We start from the raw sequence: 11794 nt of genomic DNA on the forward strand, positions 1-11794 counted from the left end.
AGCGAATTACTGGAAGTAGTAGGCGAATATGTCTACTTAGGGCAGGTAGTAACCGCAGATCCGGACCATGAAAAGGAAATAACAAGAAGAATAAGATTGGGATGGAGCGCATTTGGCAAGCACTCGCAGATTATGACTAGCAGCTTACTGGTATCACTCAAGGGGAAAGTATACAACAGTTGCATCTTGCCTGTACTCACCTGTGGGGCTGAAACGTGGAGGCTAACCAAGAGAGTTCTACTTAAGTTGAGGACAACCCAGAGGGCTATGGAAAGAAAAAAGGTAGGGGTAACATTAAGAGAGAGAAAGCGTGCAGAGTGGGTCAGAGAAATAACTCAAGGTACCGACATTCTAGTGGAAATTAAGAAGAAGAAATGGACATGGGCAGGACATGTAGCACGAAGAGAGGATAACCGATGGTCGCTGAGGGTAACAAACTGGATTCCAAGGAAGGAAAGCGTAGCAGGGGCCGGCAGAAAGTTAGGTGGGCGGATGAGATTAAGAAGTTCGCAGGGGTCAAGTGGATGCAGCTAGCACAGAACCGGTTAAGTGGAGAAATATGGAAGAGGCCTTCGCCCTGCAGTGGGTATAATCAGGCTGATGATGATGATGATGATGACCAGAGAGGCGAGAACTAGTAGTAGATTTATTTGTCAATAAGTATATAGCTGGTTTTATAGATGAATACTATAGCATTATTGGGAGAGTGTAAGGCCTTGTAATTAAGCTTAATAAGCAGTATAAACTAAAGGTTGTACAAGCCTACGCACACACATATAGTAATGATGACCAGGTGTCACGAAATGGGCGCACATTTTTATTAAGCCGGCGAGGCGCGATGCCGCATCGATGGTTCTACGACATTCCAGAAGTCTTCTTCAACACGCGAGAGAGCGAGTAGCGTTGTACGCGTCGCAGTTGTCATCTTTCCAATCACCCGGCGATGACAGTGATTCATCAGTCAGGAAGATGCCAGCCGTCTCCAGGACGTTCGACGGCATCTGACCAATGACGACGCGCGGCTCGACGGGAGGAAAAGGGAGCGCTTCAACCAGCGAAGCTAAGTGTGTGTGCGCGCTAGCCTTGGCGCGTCTTAACAGACAGACGCGGTGCGCCCTATTTATCGAGGCCACGACGCTTGTGTAGTCAGTCAGTCAGTCAGTCAGTCAGTCAGTCAGTCAGTCAGTCAGTCAGTCAGTCAGTCAGTCAGTCAGTCAGTCAGTCAGTCAGTCAGTCAGTCAGTCAGTCAGTCAGTCAGTCAGTCAGTCAGTCAGTCAGTGATTTCGGCGTGTTTGCAAGTGCGACAACTGGACTTCCGGGGATCACCCGCTGCTGGCAAGCCCACAAACTGCGAGGGAGCGGCGCACCTCTTGCATGGCGGCCAAATCGCAAATTTCGAGGCGTCGGACTGCAACAGTGCCCAGTGAACAATTTGGTGTTTGTTTACTTGAATCTCTCGTGTGTTGATCTGTATTGTAAACCTCTGTGTTATTGAATACTTCTTTAGTTGTATGCTTAGCGTTTGTTTTCTGTGAACCTTTCGTCTGTACATTTTAGTGTACTTGTGTGTTGCTCTGTATTGTCTTTTGCTGTGTATAAAGTGTGCTTAGTTTCTTACTTCTGACTCCAAACCTTACTCTGGCTTGAACCGGCAAAAGCTGGGCTACAAATGGCCACACCTTCTGTCACTACAAGGTAGTTGAATTCCGGCTGAGCTTCTCACGCAAGTCGAGGACATCTCCTTTGCGACCGGAACAGCTACCCCCACTCACTCTAAGGGTGTCTGGGAATGTGCGCACTGTTATGGGCGCATCCTTAATAATCCTCATAATTATTAACGGGTGACACCAGGCAGTTGGCAGTTTCTATGAAGCTGTTGAAATGGCATTTCGGAACGAAAAGACGCGGTATACTGTTGTAATGGGCGACTTCATTTCCCAGGTAGGGAAAAAGCAGCTAGGAGACCAGGCAGTGGGTAAATATGGCTTTCGTTCTAAGAATAGCATGGCGAGTCCCTAGCTGCGTTTGCAGAGCACAATAACGTAAGAATAATTACACCTACAGCAAACGGAAGAATCGGAAGTGGACATGGAAAACTATTAACGGGGAGACTGAAATTGAAATTGACTCCATAATGTGTTCTATCCCCACCAAAATGCACGATGCAGAGCTAATCGGAAAGAGCGATGCAGAGACCACAGGATGGTAAGGTCTCAAATCAGAATAATTCTGAAGAAGGAACAAAAAATGTTGTAAAAAAGAAGTTCATCGACAAATTGGCGGTGAGGAGGAAGGCCGAAGAGTTCAGGATCTCGCAACCGAATATATATTTAGCTCCGACCGAGGATGACGACATTAACCTAGAAGCAATGAACAATAATTTCAGAGATATCGTTGTTGAGTGCGCTGTAGAAGTAGGCGGTAGGATAGTTAGAGAGTATACCGGTAAGCTGTCTAAGGAGACGAATGGTTTGACTAAGAAACGCCAAAGCATAAAAGCTTCTGGTCCAACAGACGAGATAGAATTGGCAGAGATATCAAAGGTAATCAAAAAGCGCAAAGTGGCCGATATAAGGAAGTATAACAATGAGAAAATTGCGCATGTTGTAAAGAATCGGGGAAGCCTTAAAGAGGTGAAGAATAGATTGGACATAGGCGATAATAAGATATATGTGCTAAGATACAACACGGGCAATGTATCGCGGATATCGACAAGATAGTCAAAGTAGCCGAGGAGTTCTATACTTTCTACAGCAGCGCAAAAAAAAGTCAGGACAATAGTGAGATTGGAGGTAAGGAAAAGACGTTCCGCCAGTGACTTAAAGACGAAGTTAAGAAAGCAGTAGAAACTATGAAAAGGGGGAAAGTAGCTAGAGAGGATCAGGTAAATAGATATTTGTTGAAGGACGGTGGGATATCGTGCAAAAAAAATTGCCCACCTTGTATACGCAGTGCCTGGTGTCATCGATGGTACCGGAACCTTCGACGAACACAAATATTATCTTAATCCATAAGAAAGGGGACGCTATAGACTATAAACATTCAAGAGCAATCAGCTTACTGTCGGTTGCGTATCAGGTATTTACCAGCGTATTCGCTAATATAATCAGGACAACTTTAACTGCAACCAAGCAAACGACCAAACATGTTTTCGGTAAGGGTATACTCTACAATCGATCACGTCCATACCATCAACCATATGATAGAAAATGCTGAGAATATAACCAGCCCTCATACATATCATTCATTGATTACGAAAAAGCGTTGTACTCAGTAGAAACCCCGGCGGCCATGCAGGCATTGCGAAATTAGGGTGTAGGCGACCATACGTGAAAGGACTGGAAGATACATATAGGGGCTGCACAGAAACCATACTTCTGCAAAAGGAAAGCAACGAAATTGTTGTAAAGAGGTGTTAGGCAAGGAGACACGATCTCCTGAGTACTATTCAAAGCTTGCTGAGAAGAGGTATTCAGAGACTTTGAATGGGAGAAGTTAGGGATAAGGGTAGATAGAGAACACCTATGTAATCTACTGTTTGCTGAAGACATTGCCTTGTTAAGCAGCTCAGGTGATGAACTGCAAAGAACGATTGATGACTTAGAAATGAAAAGTGGAAAGGTGGGCTTTAAAATCCATATGCAGAAGACTAAGGTAATGGTCCACAGCCTCGGGAAGGAACAGCAGTTTAATATAGATAGGCAATCACTGGAAATAGTTGGCGAATATGTCTACTTGGGACAGGTAGTCTTCGCAGATCCGGACCATGAAAAAATAATAACTAGAAAAATAAGGTTGGAATGAACCTAATTTGGGAAGCAGTCCCAGACGATGACTAGTGGCTTACCGGTATCGCTCATGAGGAAAGCCTACAACACTTGCATCTTATCTGCACGCAACTACGGAGCTGAAACGTGTAGCCTAACAGAGGGTTTTACATAAGTTGAGAACAACGCAGATGGCAGCGAAATATGATAGGGGTAATATTAATAGATAGGATACGTGCAGAGTAGGTCAGAGAAATAGTTCAAGTTACTGACATTCTAGGGGAAATCAAGGAGAGGAAATGGACGTGGGCAGGACATGTATTACGAAGACAGGATAACCGATGGTCGTCTAGGGTAACAAACTGGATTCCACGGGAAGGAAAGCGTAGCAGAGGGTGGCAGAAAGGTATATGGCGGATGAGGTTAAGAAGTTTTTTTTTCCGTATCAAATTTTTTATTTATTTGAAGTGAATTTCATTTTTACACTTCAGGAAGGAGGCCAAAAGGCACGACGCCTGACGTGGGCCTTCCTCCCTGGGGGAAGGAAATTGCATTTGGCACTTGTATACAAAACAAGCAAGTACGATATGTGTAGCGGTCATCATGACATCAGTTTCCACAAGCACATGAAACGAAATCCATTACAAAAATAACTATACCTGAACCTAAGGTGTTCTGAATAAGTAAGAAAAAAAAAAACAACTACAACATGAAACCATCACAAGCCATGACTGCTGGTACAGCAATCTACGAGCAATCTACAGAGTATGTTACAGTAAATTACGATTTCTTGAAAAGAAGCAATGATGAAATACACGAAGTTATGAAAGGAAAGAAAGAAAAAGAATCATGTTCACTGATATGAATACACAGTATATCACAACATGTACCGAAACGTCATGCAGTCAGCAGTGCAATCACCTTTCTCTTGTAAATTTTCTTACTTTTACATTGGTACAAGATGTCATGGATATTTCTGTTTTCCCTTAAAAGGGCAGTCATTTGATATCTAATCGTTTACAACCCGTAATTCGTTCTTGCTTTTGGTGTTCTTATTTCCATATTCCAAAGATGATATGGATTTTGAGGTAGTTCTGGCGTTACAAAAAACTGAGGTTCAGAATGAATTGTAGTATAATTTTCAAGCGCTAGCCTAAGAGTTTTTAACTGAAAAATTGTTAATAGCCCTAAGCTGTTCCACCACTGGTCCGTGCTTTCGAAGTAAGCTAGGCTAGCAGTTGCTCTAATGGCCTTTTTCTGTAGCAGAAACAAAGCATTTAAATTAGCCTGTGTTGTATCGCTCCATACCAGCAGACAATAGTGAAAATGCGATTGAATTAACCTAAATAAAGTTGTTTTTTAGCCATATTGGTAATTGAAGCCTACATTTGTTTACAAGGCCCACAGATCGTGAAATCTTTTTTCTTACTTGATTAATATGGTCAGTCCACAGCAGGTATTCATTAAAAATAAGTCCAAGAAATTTTATTGACTTTACACGCTGTATAACGTTCGAATTGTATAGTATAGTTGGCTCATCTCCTATGACTTTATTTTAGCTCTGAATATTAAATACTTCGTCTTCGTGATGTTTAATTCTAACCTATTGGCCCGCAACCATAATGAGAGATTTTCTAACCACATATTTGCTTTAGTCTCTATAGTTTGTAAACTCGCGTCAGTAAAGAAAATATTTCTGTCGTCGGCGTATAAAACTGTTTCGGAGCGAGAAGGGATATTAATAATATCATTTATTTGAACTAGGAATAGAATGGAACCCACTATTGAGCCCTGTGGCACACCAGTGCGTATAAGGCCGTAACTGGAAGGTATGTCGTTGATCATTGTAAACTTCACTCTGGATGACAAGTAGCTCTCAAGAAGACTGAGGGCTGAGCCTCATATCCCGTAGAATTCTAGTTTGCGTAGTAAAATTTTGTGACAGACTAAGTCGAAGTCTTTTCTAAAGTCTAAAAATAGCCCAAGTGTAAACATTCTGTTTTCGATGATATAGATTATTTGGTCTTTTATGAGAAGTAAAGCTTTTTCCGTAGATTTGTCCTTCTGAAATTCAAACTGTTCTTTAGCAATAGCTCCGGTCTTAGCGAGGTGCGAAATAAGGCGGGTGTTGATAACTTGTTCGGCAATTTTCGCGAAGACAGGCAGAACGGTGATTGGGCGATAATTATTAGGATCGTTATAGCTTCCTGTCTTATGTATCACGCACTCTCGCAATCTTTAATTTCTCTGGAAACTTGCCTTCTTTGAGCATTTGGGTGCATATATGTGACTGCAAAGGTGCGATAATATCGGATACAGCTTTCACTACCTCACCCTTAATGTTATCAGCACCAACGGAACAATTATTTTTTAGACACATCATATACCTAGAAATTTTGGCTGTTGTTGTTGGGGAGAGAAACATTGAATATTTTGGACTGACTTGAAGAAATGACATTGGATCAGTGCACGTCGTTCGTGCGGCTGATTTTCACCAACCGTCAAGAAGTGTTTGTTGAACATGTCTGATAAGGGACGACCTCTGAGGTGGACGCCATCTACCACAATTTCTACTGGAGTTGGTTGAGATCGTTTAGATAATAAATTGTTGTATGACCTCCATATTTGATTTGGGGCATGTTTATTAGCAAACGCTTTTGCGTAATATTCCTGTTTTGCGGTTTTCAAATTGGTGTTGAGTTTATTCCTTACGGTTTTATACAGTTTAAGTATATTCATGTCCCTACACTTTAAAAAATCAGCAAAGAGATTGTGCTTGTGCCTTATTCTTTTGTACAGCTCTTTTTTGACCCACGGCTTTTTAGACTTTTTGTATTTAGAGCTGCGAACAAGGGGAAAGGCGGCATTATAGGCATTTTGAAAATTTTCTTCAAAGACATCGTAGGAGTGACTAGGATCCATTTCATTAAAAACATTTGACCAGTCCACTTCTGAGATCATGCGTCGAAAACAATTTATTGTTTCGCCATTAATTTTTCGTAAGTTTGTATTCTCAAGCGGATGCAGCTTGTACAGGACCGGGTTAATGGGAGGAATATGTGAGAGGCCTTCGCCCTGCGGTGGGTATAGTCAGGATGATGATGATCAACTTGAAGCGGCCCTTAGGTCCTTTCATAGACATCGCAGACAGGGTTCGGATGGCTTGACTACTGAGCTTAATGTCGAGTTTTTGGAGCAGCTCGGGAAGCCTTTTAACGCCCATTTCAACAGCATCTTGGGTTAGGGGACGTTTTCAGCTATTCAAAGAAAGAGCTGATTATTGTACTTTGTAAGAATCAGTCGAGATGCACTGACTAGCAAGCCTGAAGTCCCATCACGCTCCTGAATGTTGATTACAAGCTCCTAGCCAAATGCCTGCCCTCTCAACTAACTTCTTTCCATCAAGACATTATAGGTCCTTAAGAGGCTTGTTGGGTTCCAGGTCATCCTCCCCAACTCCACAGGTTTTCCTTTATAGATCTCTTCCTCTGGGCTCAGTAGAGAAATCTTTTGGTATTCTCTGCTCCTTTGATCAGAAAAGGCATTCTATTTTGTTAGTCATCCACAATTATTCAGGTCCTCGAAATTTTTTAGCTTCTTCTGATTTCTTCTGAGTTTAGCTTCTGATTTCTAGCGCATGGCCTGGGCTGTATATTCCAGGCAGGTTTGAACCTTCATTGTGTGATGTCGTGCGCAAGAGGCTTTAAGAATTGTGCTGTGGAGTCCGGCAGGGATGCCCCTATCCCCTGCTCTCTACGTGCTCGCGTTCGAATCAGTTTACAGTGGCTGTCTCGGAACAACACAATAACCCTATTTCCCTTCGAAACGGTTTTTCATCAGCCCCCATCATTGCCTATGTAGGCGGCCCAAACATTGTCGTCGCGAGTGAGGCTCTTATCGGCTCCGTTTCAGGCGTCATGGAGGTGTACTGTAAGGCGAGTGAGGCTAAGGTTAATGGGTTGAAGACCGGCATCCTCTGATTTGATTGCGCTCCATATATTCTGCAGTCTGGTCACGGTCTTCCTGTGAAGGCTGATGTCCACTTGCGATTACTATTTCAATTGGAAAAGTCTCTCAGGTCGAAATTGTTTCTTTTTCTCGATAGAAAATCTAATCTAGAACAAGAGATTACGAGAAGCTTTTGTGTCCGCTCAAGAATCGGGCTAATTCGGAAGTCTTCAGGCTAACTTCCGCCAGTATGATGTTGTTAATATTAGGTGCAGCTGGCGGTGCATCATGATGGACATTTCTGGAGCAAGCAGAGCATCCTTCATGTATCGCCTTGCTTTGGGAGTTCTCCCCCATTAAGGCTCCGGGCCAGCTTGCGACCAACTTGACATTTTTTATGGCGGTAGAGAGACCACTGCGCACATGTTTTCATGGTGTCTTCTTCCTGAAGTACTTATCGGTCCTGCAGCAGACCTCTTCCAGCTTCTGAGTAAACCGTATCAACGTCTGCGATACCTGGATCCTTTTCTAGGCGAAGACATTAACCAGTTCGTCCTCCTGCTCATGGAGTACACGTACAAAGTATATAGCTTGCTGTGTGTCCGCGTACTGTTACCGGGTTCCGGGCCTCAATGAAGTAACTGAAAAGTTATGGAAAGAGGTCTGGTTCCCCTTGCAGCGGGAACTTCGCATTCTCGGTGAGCGGAGGTGCTCCGAGATTTGGTGTTGACTGTGATTTTTCTATTTACTGCTGAAACAGTTTCTGTTTCGATATGATTCCATCTCAGGAAGCTGTCGTCCATAGTAGCACCTGTTGTGTGGGCATGAAGGTTCAATGCCTCTTTGGTTCGGCTCCTCGATGGCGCACTAGTCTTCTTTGCCTTTGATGCACCCCATTCCTATGCTGGCATTGCGCGGCGAAGCCCTTGTGCGGATAGAGCTCTCACCTCGAACCCAAAACGCTCCTCCAGACCTGGGGAGTGCTTCCGGAAGTGTTTTACGAGTAATGATGGGCTGAGGAGTTTTCTGAGACTACGGGTTATGACACTTTCGGCGTCAAGCCCCTCCTTTCACATGACAACGGTAGCGGGAGAGAGAGGACGGGCGTCTTAAATGGAACCCGATGATGGAGGAAAGCACAGCTACTGCGTGTCTATGGCTTCTGACAGTTGTTTCATCTGCCTCTGTTCTGTTTAGATGCTTGCAAAAGATCAGGGCAGGCGTGTCTACAATCCCAAGGAGCAGTAGAGACTTGTCAGGGTTGTCTCCGGTGTCGAGAAAGTTTGTATGTTCAGCATGCGAATTGGGCTCGGAACGCTAGGAAAATAATGAAGGGAGGTTGCAGGATGATGTGGTAGGGTGAACATATGGTGAGGCGGGGAGACAGCTGACCCAGTGTGAACGTTCGTTGTAGGCACGGCTTGGCAACTGAATGACGGCAGCAGTACCGCATGCGCTTGCTGTTGTGATGACGCGGCTCAATGCGGTGAAGTAGAGCGCCGTGGGTTGACTTTGGAACGTTCGGCACGGGCGTCCGTCCGATAACCTTTCAAGCTGTATATGCCTCAAGGACAGATGACAATAGCGTGGAAAGAGTGGTATTCAATATGAGGGCTGCTTGAAGTATGGGGGCCTGTATATTCAGGTTCCAGCATAAGTCGCAGGGAACGTACGGTCCATGGTTCAAGCGATGGAAAGGGAGTGTGAGGAGGACTAGGGGGTGTTGTCGTGGATTAAGCCTCTGTACTAGAACGTGGGTGATAGCTGATCCTATATTGGTTCAAGACGGCTGCCCGTAGGTCGTTGCACGGTGTCCAACTTGAGGAGGCTACGAAAAGTTATTCATGTAACTAGAGGGCAAGGGCGCCAAGTGGCAAGTCCCGCTGGACGGTTTGCTTGCTTATGCCGTGCTGGAACAAGGAACCCTCGAAATGTCACAACCGAGTGCCGACACTTGCGCGGAAGGAGGGTGATAGTGGTTTCGATGGAGGCTCCGGCCACTGTCGCAGCTACGGCAAGGAAGGACTAGCTCTTAAAGCGAACAGATTCGAAGTGACACGTTTATATTTCCGCCTCTCGCGCTGCCGCGCCTCGCGCCAACTTCTTCCTTGTCCAGCACCGTGTCGTGGCTTGTGACCAAGCATGGCGCCAGGGTAACTATGCAATATTATTGACTTGAGTTGAGTGGAGTTAAATTGTTGTATGCTACAGGTAGGATTAGCCTTGCATATTCTGCCGGTAATTGCTCCACCGTAGCTTCTCTTATGCGTTAAAAAATTCTAATATCTGTGCAATTTGCCCAGTGAATGCGTGCGTATATGGTGACTTCAGAAGTGGACTATGTTATACTCTGAGATAATGTGTATATGGATGGTAGCAGCTGGAATGGACAGTGTCTTACTGTGAGTGAATGAGTGTATAGATGGTGACTTCTGGAGTGGACTATGTTATACTGTTAGTGAATGTGTGCATAGAAGTCGACTCCTGGAGTGGAATATTCTCGACTATAGCAGTCTGATGACCCTTTCTAGAATGTTCCCGAATTTTTTTTTGCGCGCAGCGGTTGAAATAGATAAAAGCTTGAATACCGCACAGCTTGCACAAATGGTGTGGCGTGACGATAGGACAAACGAAATTTAAACCATCAACAGAAATTAGTCATTGAGCTCATTATTGGCCATGAACAACGTGTCTTATAATATTAGTTTCCCCAGCTGTTAATATTTCGAAATACAAATGTTGATTTTTACCACAAAGCGCACTTCAAATCTTTCCACACTGGATCTTTGATGCCGCGGGTTTAAATCTGCAGAGCATTTCTAACGTCTACAGACAATAAAATGCAATGGGGAGACGAAGGAAAATTTAACACTACCGCTCGAGTGCTTTCATAGCAGGCCAGCTATAAACTTCTGGCTCTGCATATGCTACCAGGAAATGTTTAGAATACAGTGCAGATCTACAGGGCTGTAACATGTAGACGGGAGTAACTAGCGCAAATTGCACTTTTCGTTTTCGTATTTTCTATGCATAAGAATGTTCGATTAACTAGAAAATATTCTCACAAAATGCGCGCAAACAAACTGCAAATCGGGAACTCCGTTACCATTTGTTTTTTTTCTGCTGTTAACTACTTAATTGTTGCAAAACACTGCAGTTATCAAGCTTTGTCTTTCTGAACAGTTTAAACCCTTCAACCTTTGATCACGACAGTAGATATTAGCAGTTAATTGTAATAAATGCTGACTTACTTACGCAAACAATACCTCATTCATTAGTGCCTGAAAATTTCAGCTTTAGTCTTAATGTCTCACCTTGCAATTGTGGACGTTAACTGCCGCAGGTTTTCAACTAACAGTAGATCAGCAATCACTGGGCTCCTTGTATTACCACCGCAAACAAACGTCAGCACTCGAAACGTGGCAATCCAGCTTTTTTATACTTTTCCAATTTTACATATGGGTTTGCAGCCACGCATATGTTGTTTCGTTTTTCGTATATATTATACCACGTATGCTTAAGAGAGCTCCCCCACAGAGTTATTGAAATATCTTAGCAATTATTCGTGTTATACCGCGCAGATGTGCTGAGAATGGTGAAAAGCCGCGAATATTTATGACATTTTCAAGTTATAACTATCGGCACTTCCGACAAGAAGGTGCAAATCATGCTTATGTGCTGTACCGCCACGAGAGGCTACTTCGATGCATCTGAACCTGATGTATTATTGACCTCATCGCTGGAAATTTCTCATAGTTTATAAATTTTCACCAATTTATTAATTCGATAAGCAAGAAAGAGATGAGTTCACTAGAACGCAATTGATAACATTACTTACTAGTGTATCTGAACAGCATTTCTATCGCCAAACTTAGATGCCTACGGGGACATATTTAATAAAAGCAAATGACGCGATAATATGATTGACTTTTTCTTCAAAGACATAATAGCGCCGTAATTAAAGCTACAAAATTACTAAAACACATTATTTAATGTCTTACCAGCTTCTACTATTTTACACTGCCAATAATAAACAGATGTTGGGAATTTTCTTAATCAAATATCATGCTTCGTCTTTT

At 43.4% G+C, this 11794-nt stretch overlaps 1 protein-coding gene across 7 annotated transcripts in view; it reads right to left on the minus strand.

The window, feature by feature from the left end:
• LOC146175137 (uncharacterized) overlaps nt 1-11159 on the minus strand; it is a 31262-nt gene extending 20103 nt beyond the window's left edge. Inside the window, exons 1-2 of one of the 7 annotated variants that reach the window (XR_014701853.1) lie at nt 11030-11154; nt 201-265 (exon numbers count right to left, since the gene is read on the minus strand). The gene's annotated coding sequence lies outside the window, so the exon portion shown is untranslated. Of the gene's footprint in view, nt 1-200; nt 266-11029 lie in introns of all 7 variants that reach the window. The other 6 variants (XR_014701854.1, XR_014701855.1, XR_014701851.1 and 3 more) reach the window with 6 other exon arrangements.
• Between the last annotated feature and the right edge of the window lie 635 nt (nt 11160-11794).

The sequence above is a fragment of the Amblyomma maculatum genome, chromosome 11 (genome assembly GCF_055883805.1).
Source record: "Amblyomma maculatum isolate TAMU_Amacu chromosome 11, ASM5588380v1, whole genome shotgun sequence".
NCBI lineage: Eukaryota > Metazoa > Arthropoda > Arachnida > Ixodida > Ixodidae > Amblyomma > Amblyomma maculatum.